This window comes from Balaenoptera borealis, assembly GCF_965194805.1.
Source record: "Balaenoptera borealis genome assembly, chromosome: 11".
NCBI classification, from domain to species: Eukaryota; Metazoa; Chordata; class Mammalia; order Artiodactyla; family Balaenopteridae; genus Balaenoptera; species Balaenoptera borealis.
Window position 1 is genome coordinate 18,743,705 of NC_138868.1, and position 11,773 is coordinate 18,755,477.

Genomic DNA, 11,773 nt, shown 5'->3' on the forward strand with positions numbered 1-11,773 from the left:
ATTAACAGGAGAAAAAAACAAATTTAATTTTATACACACAGAAGACCCAAAGATATGAGACTCAAGGGCAAATTGGGCAGTTGAGGCTTATATGCCATCCTGAGCTAAGGAATGAGATAGGATTCTGGGGCTTCAAAGGGGAGGAGAATGATTCATTGAATGATAAGAGCAGATGTTTGGTAATTAGAAGTTTGCCCTGCCATGCAGATAGATCTTTCAGATAAAAAAGTTACCTCTGGTAATAGCTTTTCTTCTGGTGCAGGCCCTTTATCTAAATTCTTTTAGGTAGTTAGGGGAGAGGTAAAAGTTTTTCCTGAGTCTGCTGCATTGCCTTTAGCTCAAAATAATCCATATGCCAAAATGGCATATTTGGGGGTGGCATATTCTGTTCTCCTTCAGTATATCACAATTTCTTTATCTGTTCATTCGTTGATGGATACTTAGGTTGTTTCCATAACTTGGCTATTGTAAATAATGCTGCAGTGAACATGGGAATGCACATAATTTTTTGAGCTAGTGTTTTCGTTTTCTTTACATGTATACCCAGAAGTGGAATTGCTGGATCATATGGTTGTTCTATTTTTAATTTTTTGAGGAACCTCCATACTGTTTTCCATAGTGGTTGTACCAATTTACATTCTCACCAACAGTTTACAAGGGTTCCATTTTATGTGTTTCAGGTTTTATGGGTTTTAGTCTTCTGGTTTCTGGTTTCAGATTTTCAAGTCTTTAATCCATTTTGAGTTACTTTTTTATGTATGGTGTAAGATAGGACACTTAAAACTTTTTAATAAGTAGAGTAAGTAGTAAGAAATACAAAAGCACCAAAGTTTAAGTGTATCATGTTTGAGGTCTAGATGTGATATATCTTATGACTAAAGCATATCATTTGTAAATTGAATTATGGCTATAACTGTGTCATTTCCCCTCATTAAATGGTAGTTGCCCTATACCCAATTATTTGTTGCTGGTTCACAATGTATATTTTCACACCCCTAGGCTGTTTCCTTTGACTGAATGCTCCCTCATCTCTTACTGACAGACATCCTACTCATCCTTCAAGGCCTCTGTCAGCTCCATTGTAAAGTGTGAAGTTCCCGTGGTTGAAACGGACCTGAATTGATAAGATAACCATTCTCTAGACTAGTTTGTGGCAAAGAAAAGTTGCACTACAAGTCAGCAGCTTGAGATCATCAGAACATGAGCTTTGTTCGTTCCTCTTGGCTCCCACATCAAGATGTCCTTACCTCTATCCTTGCCCTTTCCCTGTGTTTACTCACTTCTTTTTGGCCTTACATATTGAGAGCCTCAAGTTCAGATTCTAGAGGAATGCAAAGAATGCATGACTGATGTCTTGACTTTAACTTTGTCCCATGTGGTTGTGATATTCCAAGAAACAGGCTACATCAGCTCATCAAACAACTCTGAATTCCCATGAACTTCTCCAGAAAGTTCAGCTAATAAAGGAAGGTCTCAATTACCTTTGAAGTTCAAAAACCTTCAAATCTCTAGCAAAATCAAAGCCATTGAAATGCATAGAACCCCCTAATAGAGCTTGCTTTATTCTTGAATCCTCCATGGCCCCATTTGTACGGCCTTATAGGAACACCATCTAGCTTTGGAAGTTGATATCAAATGAATATGAAGACAACTCCTAAATCTTGTGCAAAAAGAATGAAAGCTGGTAATACTGCTGCTTGGCTCTGATTCAGACATGGGCAGAGTGGAGTGAATATCTTGACATTTACCTCCCTCCTTCTTTCTAAGGTGCCTGTGCTGCTTTGGAGTTGATGGAACTTAGGGTCAAAATCAGAAGGAAATTAGCCACCTCCACATACTATGGATGGAAGCCAGACCTTCTTGTATTCTGAACGTAATTAGGGAATTATAGTAGACTTCCCTGGAATCCAGAGGACAGGAGGCTTTATAGAGGGAAAAATTGTCATGATAAGTATCAACCATGGCAAACCCCAAATGTAGCTTTACAGATAAGAAAACTGAGGCTTCAAGCAGTTGAGAAGGCAGAGAAGACGCAGACCAGAATTCCAAGTTAGGAGCCTTAGATCCCAGAGTATATGAATGCAGTCTCCATTTGAAAACAAACCAACAAACATAACAGCTCCAACTGTGCAGATTGTCTTGTAGCACTACATTCATCTCAGAGCCTTATTTCAAGGTGGTCCTTGTACTTAGATAATTTCATGGAAAGATTATGTAATCTCCAGGGACTTCATTCTCAAACACTTGCTAATTCATTTAAGAAATGAATTTAAGAGTTCCCCTTTCAGATCCCTCTACAGTGTTGGTGAAAGTGTAAATTGGTGCAGCCACTATGGAAAATGGTATGGAGGTTTCTTAAAAAACTAAACATAGAGTTACCATGTGATCCAGCAATCCCACTCCTGGTCAATCTGGAAAATCTGGAAAAGACAAAAGGTCTAATTCAAAAAGATACATGCACCCCAGTGTTCACTGTAGCATTATTTATAATAGCGAAGACATGGAAGCAACCTAAGTGTCCATCAGCAGATGAATGGATAAAGAAGATGTGGTACATATATACAATGGAATATTACTCAGCCATAAAAAGAATGAAATAATGCCATTTGCAGCAACATGTATGGACCTAGAGATTATCATACTAAGTGAAGTAAGTCAGACAGAAAGACAAATATCATATGATATCACTTATATGTGGAATCTAAAAAATAGTGCAAATGAACTCGTTTACAAAACAAACAGACTCATAGACATAGAAAATGAATTTATGGTTATGAAAGGGGAGGAGGGATAAGCTAGGAGTAAGGGATTAACAGATGCACACTGCCATGTATAAAATAGATAAACAACAAGGATTTACTGTATAGCACAGGGAACTATATTTAATATCTTGTAACAAACTACGGTGGAAAATAATCAAAAAAAGAATATAGATTATACATATATAAAAAAATTTTCCTTAAACTCTGACCTTCTAGACATTTATTATGTGACTTCCGTATGTACTGTGACAGGTTTAGAAAGTGGTAGAGTGAAAATAAGAACTGGGGTCACACAGCCCTATGTTTCATTATCCGTCTGCCCCTTTGAGCATCCTTGTGCAAGTTACTTCTGAGTATTAGTTTCCCCCACGGATATTGTAAGGTTGAAATGATATAATGCGTATGAAAGTGTTTCACAAATTCTTAAAACAAAAAAAACCCTGTGGATTCTACTTTATAGGGTCAACTGCTATCACTATCCTTAATAAAAAAAGAGAAACCTCTTTAACATAAGCATTTTGTTTGAGGATGTACAGAGGAGGAAATGAATAACTTCTTTAGGCCAGCTCCCTAGAGGCAGCAATTACCAAGAGCAATTAATCAGAGCTCTTACCCCAGTGGCCAGAGAGCTCTGACTCACAGCTGCTCACTGTCTCTGAAATGGGTTCTGCTGACAGGCTTTAGAGAGACGAGGATTACCTAGCAGAGTCTCCACCAGGGACTGGGATATGGAAAGCTGCAGGTTTTGCCATAGTGCTGTTAAAACCTTGAGCCTCAGCTCTCTCTGGCCCGTGCTGAGCTCAGACAGTTGGCTGTGTTTGCTTCTCATGAATCATGAGACTGCGTATTTTGGGTCTCATTAGCATCCTTGATGAACTTAGATACTTTTAACACCCCAGTTATGGGGTAGACAGACAGTGTAGCCCAGTTCCTAAATATAGCTCCCAGGAACTGCGTACCTACTATTTGCCAGGCATGACATACCACACTTGACTTCTGGAATTTTCTGTCCTCATAAGGTTACAGTGCAAAAATGACTTATTTGTGGGGGGCTTCCCAATATGAGAGACTTGGTGAAAACATAGCCCACTACTAAAGAAATAAAGAGGTCCAAAGACTCCTTTTCCCCATCCTCTATAGGTACAGTGGAGGCATATGAGCTCGGCTTGGCCAATTGGATATTTCTCCCTGTCACTTTGAAGTGGAACCAGTAATACAATGAAGCATGCTCAGTGCTAGAAAGCAAAGGTGGATCCAGAATCCGTGGTGCCTGTGACGTCTGGGCTAGTGGTGGCTCCCAGTACTAACCATGCTGTTCCCATGCTAGTGTGACCATAGCTGTAGTACTAATCCCTTTAGCTTCCTCAACATTCTGCCCATTCTTGACTTTCTGATAACTGGGGAGCTTTCCTTCGTTCCTGACGATTCTTCATTTTATGAACTACCCTTTATATTTTGAATAGATTACGTTTCTGCTACATTACGTATATTTGTTCTCTGTCACTTGCAACCAAGATTGATACAAACATAGTAATATTGACACTAGTAATCCCAATTTACAAAGACCAAGATTAAAAAATAATGTGAAGAGAAATTAAGAAATGTTCCCATGTGTATAAGCCTGACAAATCAAATATACCAGTGCTTTCTCTTCTTCTCTCTATTAGATTTTAGATTTTCAACCAAGAAATATCTCACAGGTTTATAGTGTAGAGCAGAAGGGACTTGAAGCACCATGTTGCCCAAACAGCCCATTTTAAGGGAAGGATGTTTTACCCTAGACAGGGTGACGATAGCAAACCTATGGCAAATCTTTTTCCCTAACTATGTGGTCTTTCAAAACTGGTTTCTTGAATCTGAGAGCAAGGAAACAAACTTTAATAGAAAGGAAGTTGATGTTGGAATGGTACATCCCTGTGACTGTATGAAACTCAGGCCTGCTCCAGGAGTAATGGAAGATGAACACTGAGATTATAAGTAGAGACAATCTGGAAAGTTTGGGGTGGGGGGATGACTGATGACGGAGCAGAAGAATGATCTCTTAATTCTGATATTCTACTTCACATCTACAGGATGCCTGGCAGCTTATTAATAGTATTAATAGTACTAGGAGGAACAAATGATCAGTCTGCTTTAACCACTTCCATTTCCCTTTTCTGACTCTCCAGTTATGGCTGGAGGAACTCTCTTCTGTTCCACCACCACGCCAAACACCTAAGAGAACCTATTACAATGCACTGTATTCTTCCAGTTACTTTCCTGCCCAGCAGGGTCAGCTGTGGGCTCCTAGAAGGTCTCCCTAGCTCCGCTCCCTTTGTTCCAGACCCCAAGGACATCTCCAAACTAGGATGTTACAGCCACATGATAGGCATGTGTTAATTGTTAAGTGTTGAGACTGAAGAAACATAAGCAGCAAGTATGTTTTCCCTCAGCATAAACTAGATGTGCAAAAAAAAAAAGTAAAATTTCTTCTGTTTTCTTGCTGGTTTCTTCTATCTCATCTTACAATGTAAGGATAAGTTAATATCTTCTGGTTTGAAACAGATGCTCTGTTCATATGGTTAGGTTTTTAGGTTTTCTTTCCCTTTTCCTCTTCCTTTTCTTTTCTCCAAATGGCAGTCCATACAGGCAGAACACCCAGGGAATCTCAACTGGCCACCTTCATCTGGTCTTCTGTGTATCACAAAAGGGATTCCGAGAGAAGACTGTCCAGAGAAGAAGCATTCCAACAAGCTGCATGTTTCTTACGACCTACCCTCTTGTAAGTTATATGGTATCACTTTCACCACATTCTCTTGATAACAAGGAGAGAGGATTAGACGCTGCCTCTTTAGGAAGTCACGTGTTGTGTAAGACTTAAAATTAAGGACCAGTGCTATATGCTGTCTTGACATCTGATAAAACCAGGACCTCGCCTTGAATGGCCTAACAGCAAGTTTCCTTCCCTACTCTGCTCTCACAGAGAAAGTGTCCTAACCAAACAACCCTCCTTATTAAGGGGAGCAGGCACAGTTCCTACTTATTTCTGAGTAGTTTGTTTCGTTTTCCTGACAGCTTGCAGAACTATTTAAACAAGCCAGTCACACTATCCAGCCTGAACCAGGGGTCACATCACCCTCTTGGTACTACAAAGCCTGCCTCTCACAGCCCCCTGGATTTTCACTCTGTTCCCAAGTGCAACCCCCAGGTGGCAGTGTATACCACGTGGTGTCCCTTTCCCTGGGGCTATGAATATATGTGACTAATAACCTGCTGTTGATCTCATCTGTCCAGTGTTGAGTATTGTGTGTTCAGCCATCTCCAAGGGTGGGAATCCCTCCCTAACTGATGGGATGAATAGAAGGCAATTAAAACAGCATGGCAAAGTCACACTGCAGAAGACTGTATTAGATATAGAATGTAATATATTGTTGTGGTCATTGTTAGAAAATCTAATCCCCACTGCATCTCATCTTCCCCCGCCCCCTTCCTCAATGAGATAGGGGAACTCTCAAATATATCCCAATAAATTTAGAAGCCACTGAGAAAATTGTGTGATTTAGGATTAATTCTTTTTTTTTTTTTTTTTTTTAAATGTCGCCCCAACCAACCAACAGCATCAGTATTACCAGAGATTTTTTTTTTTTTTTAATTTTTTATTTATTTATTTATGGCTGTGTTGGGTCTTTGTTTCTGTGCGAGGGCTCTCTCCAGTTGCGGCAAGTGGGGGCCACTCTTCATCGCGGTGCGCTGGCCTCTCACTATCGCGGCCTCTCTTGTTGCGGAGCACAAGCTCCAGACGCGCAGGCTCAGTAATTGTGGCTCACGGGCCTAGTTGCTCCGCGGCATGTGGGATCTTCCCAGACCAGGGCTCGAACCCGTGTCCCCTGCATTGGCAGGCAGACTCTCAACCACTGCGCCACCAGGGAAGCCCCTAGGATTAATTCTTATCACCATCTTTATCACTAAACTGAGATGGATAATCTTTATTCCAAAGCACATTCTGGCACTATGGAACCCATCTTGAAAGATCCTGAAGTATGTGGGAGATTTATTTATTTTTAGTCTAGGTGTGCTACTCTACTCATGAGGCATTCTGAAATGGGTAGAGTCTGAAACTATGCCCAGATAATTCAGCAGTTAATATATTACAGGTGCTATCCCTACATAAATCAAAGTTGGTTTTTAGTGGTAAGTTGTCACTTAGGCCCATTCTGTTTAAATTATAGATTTTGGAGTCTTTTCTTCTGAAGCATCTTAACTGCTTCAGGTGTGTTTGATGTATTAACAAGTTTTCTGAGCTATTGAAAGGAGGGATGTTTCTGTGGATCTGTTTGGAAGGAAATCATCAAAGACTTAGGGATGTTTCTGTGGATCCGTTTGGAAGGAAATCATCAAAGACTTAGGCTTTTTCTGCTGAGAAAGCCAGGGCTGTCTTGCAGACAGCTAAAGAGAAGACACTGGCATCTGAAGAGCTAACATGGCAACATGTATTCATTCAAATTATAGCCACTGTATTTGTCAGGGTTCTCTAGAGAAACAGAACTAATAGGAGATTATATATAGGATCATACAATTATGGAGACTGAGAAGTCCCACGAGCTACTGTCTTGCAAGCTGGAGACCCAAAAAACCCAGTGCTGTAATTCTGTCTGAGTCTTAAAGCCTGACAACCAGGAACACCAAGGGTAGGAAAAGATGGATGTCTCAGCTCAAGTAATCAGGCAGGAAAGAACAAATTCTTCCTTCTTCCACCTTGTTATATTCAGGCCCTCAATGGATTGGGTGATGCCCACCCACACTGGGGAGGTCACCAATTCAAATGCAAAAACACCCTAACAGACACATCCAGAATGTTTAATCTGGGTACCCATGGTCAGGCAAGTTGACATATAAAATTAACTATCATAGCTATTGTTCCTCAAATACGCAACTTTCTGGTCACAGTGATAACATCTGGCTGTCTCTCAGTCCTGACTCTTTCCCTTTTATGTGGTCCTCTCCAACCTCTAGGTCCACCCTCATTGTCCTAGGTATCCAAGACCATGCCTCTTCATATTCCAGTCTTCTGCCCCTTCCCAGGCTGGTTGATCCTCATTTAGTTCCCCTTGGACATAATTCTTTATTTTCTTTTTCAATTTATTGTTAAGGCATCTACTCTATATCTTGCTACCTGTAAGGATTTCCTTTTTGTTTTTCAATAGGCTTTTCTCAGAAACACGTGCTTCATGCAAATCAAATACTTTGACTTTCGAAGCTATTGTTTCTTATAAAACTTTTGAGAGCTTATATTAAAAATGAAAAACTGAATATATTTCCCTTTGAATTACTAACACAGTAATCTGATTTTCCTTGAGTTTTGTCACAGTGTCTAGTACATAAATAAATACTCAATAAGTGTCAGCTATTATAAACTAATACTACTACTATTCTTATTAGTATTACTACTCCTGATGAAAAAGACTTAACAAGTATTTAAGAATAGAGGTAGAGCATAAACTCAGATATATGGATTCTAAGTCTAGCAATCATTTAAACAGAAAAATCTTGTTTTAAAAGGATTCATTTGTCAGATGTTTGCTACATGGACTAGAGAAAATAGAGAATGGAGGAGCCATCTTCATATAGTTCCCTGACTTATAAGAGATGCTCAGCAAATGTGGAATAAATCAATGAATTTGTTTGAATGGAAGGGGAATACTAAAATTAGTGTCCCGTGCAGTGAGTCGATGTAGACATGGGGTTAGTATAAATAATTTAGACTAATATGAGAGAAAAAACAGATTTCACTTGTAGATTATCACAGATGTACACACTAACATACATACACACAAATATAAGAAAAATGGCTTATTACAGGCACATCAGCTTTTACTCTCATAAATGTAAATTTAAAATGAAGAAAGGTAGAAAATAAACACAAAAGAGGAAAAAAGATGAAAAGAGGGAAGAAGAGAGGAGAGAAGAGAAAAGACGGAAAGTTATGAGATTAAGTGGTTGCTTAGAAAGGACTCACAAAAACAAAAATCTCGGGGCTTCCCTGGTGGCGCAGTGGTTGAGAATCTGCCTGCCGATGCAGGGGACACGGGTTCGAGCCCTGGTCTGGGAGGATCCCACATGCCGCGGAGCAACTAGGCCCGTGAGCCACAATTACTGAGCCTGCGCGTCTGGAGCCCGTGCTCCGCAACAAGAGAGGCTGCGATAGTGAGAGGCCCGCGCACCGCGATGAAGAGTGGCCCCCACTTGCCACAACTAGAGAAAGCCCTCGCACATGAATGAAGACCCAACACAGCCATAAAATAAATAAAAAAACAAAAAAAACAAAAAAAACAAAAATCTCAGTTCTGAATATTAGAAATTTCTAAATTATATTATCTGTTTTTCTGAGTGTCTCCTCTTGTCTGCTAGCCTACAAGCTCCTTAAAAGCAAGCAGTAGCTTTGTTAAGTTGATCTTTGTAACTTAGAAAGTGTTGCGTAGACTATGTACTTAATAAATTGAATAAGAGAATGAATCAAAGAATAAAGGAATAATTGATTAATAAATGAATGCACAAAAAGAAGCAACAGATTAGAAAATATAAGGAATCAGTTTTCCAAAAAGAAATGATTAACAAGCAGGGATAGCCACAGGAGTTGGGCCAGAGGCCTTTTAGGTGTGTTCTGACTGCCTTCTGCAAAGTTCAGCAGCTCAGAAAATAAGTACTCCACTGCCTATCAAAAAGCCCGAAGTTTTCTAATAGAATGCTTTGGCCTCAAGGGCTTTTCTGCCTTTTAGAGTTGTCTGTTAAATTACAGATATCTCTGGGATACATAAAATGTGAAGCTATTATCAGCTTGAACCTCAGGGGGGATTAGTTGATGGCTGGTTGTTGGGAAGGTGTATGCCTAGGAAGAAAAAGGAAGGAACCTAGACTGACTGAAAGTTTAACATGTGAGGTGTTTTACATATATCATCTTCTTTAATCCTAAAACCAAAACCAAAACATTGCATAGTAGCTATCATTACACCCATTTTTACAGAGAGGAATCAAGCTTCTGGAGGCTAAATCACCACCTGAGATAACTCGGCCAGCAAGAAGCAGAGTTGGAATTTGAATGGAGACTTGTCAGGCTCCTTCCTCTTACTGGGTAGAACCCATTGCCGAAGCCCAGGAAGAAACCCCAAGTTCTGACAAGCAATAATTTTGTTCAGTGCTGGATAATATGACATTTTCCAGCTTTCTTTTCTGAAAGGCAATTAAGCATTTGTATTAGCTTCTTAGGGCTGCTGTGTAACAAAATACCACAAACTAGAAAGCTTAAAACAACATAAATTTATTGGTTCATGATTCTGGAGGCCAGAAGTCCAAAATCAAGGTGCTGGCAGGGCCGTGCTCCCTCTGGGGCCTCTAGGGAAGGATGCTTCCTTGCATTTTCTAGCTTTTAATAGCCCCTTGGGTCCTTGATTTGTGGCAGCATAACTCCAGTCTCAGCCTCCATCTTCACATGTCCATTGTCTATGTCTTTATTTGTCTTCACATGGTGTCCTCTTCCCTGTGTCTCTGTCTTCTCTTCTTGAAATGAAGCCAGTCGTATTAGATTCAAACTCACCCTATCAAATATGACCTCATTTTAACCAGATTACATCTACAAAGAGTAGACTCACCAAGTGAGTCTGTTCAATGGAAGGCAGAGAAAGGGAAAAACCAAAGAAGGAAGGGTTAGGGTTCCTTTCTTTAAAGAAGGTGGTTTTATTGTCATGCTGGAGGCAAGGGTCTCCTGCATTTGCATTCATACTAGGCAAAGAGCTCCAGAGGGATTAGTGCCTTAGAAAAGCTTGGCTGTGTTTACTGTAGGGATAAAACGTTGAGCAAAGCCTTTCTTACCATATTTCTAAGCAAAACAACTCAGTGTATTGCCATTTTTGAGCTGAGAATGCTTCAGATGAGATTACTGCTGCATTGAATCTGGGTTGCGATTGGAGACGATTTATCCTTTCAAATGACCAATATATTTGCAAGACGCTCCAGAGTGACTGACTTTCTATTGCACATTGCGTTGATTTCTCATTTATGGTAGGCAAAGACTAATGATCAGAGCTGGAGGAAAAGCACTTCCAGCTCTGCATTCAAAGGGTAATCTTAAGGCAGCCTAAGACTCTTTGAATTTTTTGTTTATTTTTACATTTGTGGTGCAGAGACTCCAGAAGCTCTGACTATCAATCCTGGCTTTTTTATTTCAGGGGCAAATCGTGTACACTCAGTATCTTTGGGGAGGAAACTTGAGGGCATAGGCAATGTAGGAGTTATTTGCTAAGTGGTCCTTTAGATAGTGCATTAGTCATAGCACACAATGGATCAGAGACTCAGGAATCATCCTGTGGACTCAGCACACGTCTCTGCCCTGTGTCACCTTTCCCTGCGCACGCTGGATTCTAAGACTGACATCTGAGAAGATGGTGGAGAGTCTGTATCCCTATCAAAATATGCTCTTGGTGTTTCCATCCAGACTTCCTTGCTTTACCTCCTCATTTTGACAGAGCCTTTCTGTGAGAAAATGGCATCTACTTCCAGAGAAATGTCAGCAAAATAGGCAATTAATATGAGTTGTCGGCACATCTCAGGGTCAGAAGATTAGAATAGTTCTTTGAGCGTTATTAGAATTCCATCTCTAACTCTGTGCACGATAGAGGGCAAAGGAGCTCCTTAAAAGAGAAGGAATAGGATGAATTCAGAAACAATCCTTGCATCAGCACAGACACATGAACTCACACACACAATTATCACTGCCTAGTATTTATGCTGATTCAATACATACTGTACAATTACCTTTTAATTACAGTGCCCCATGTGAGAGGTATGAATAGCGGCAAGGCAAATTTCAGGCCCTCGCAAAACTCACAATGCATACGGGGAATGTGACAGACACATAAATGGCTCTAGAAAAGACAGAGCACTGACAAAGATGGCCTTAATGTTTCCATCAGCTTGACTAAACTTGAGATATGTTCCTCCTGACTCTAGGTCCCTCCCCTATACCCCGGCTCTTACAG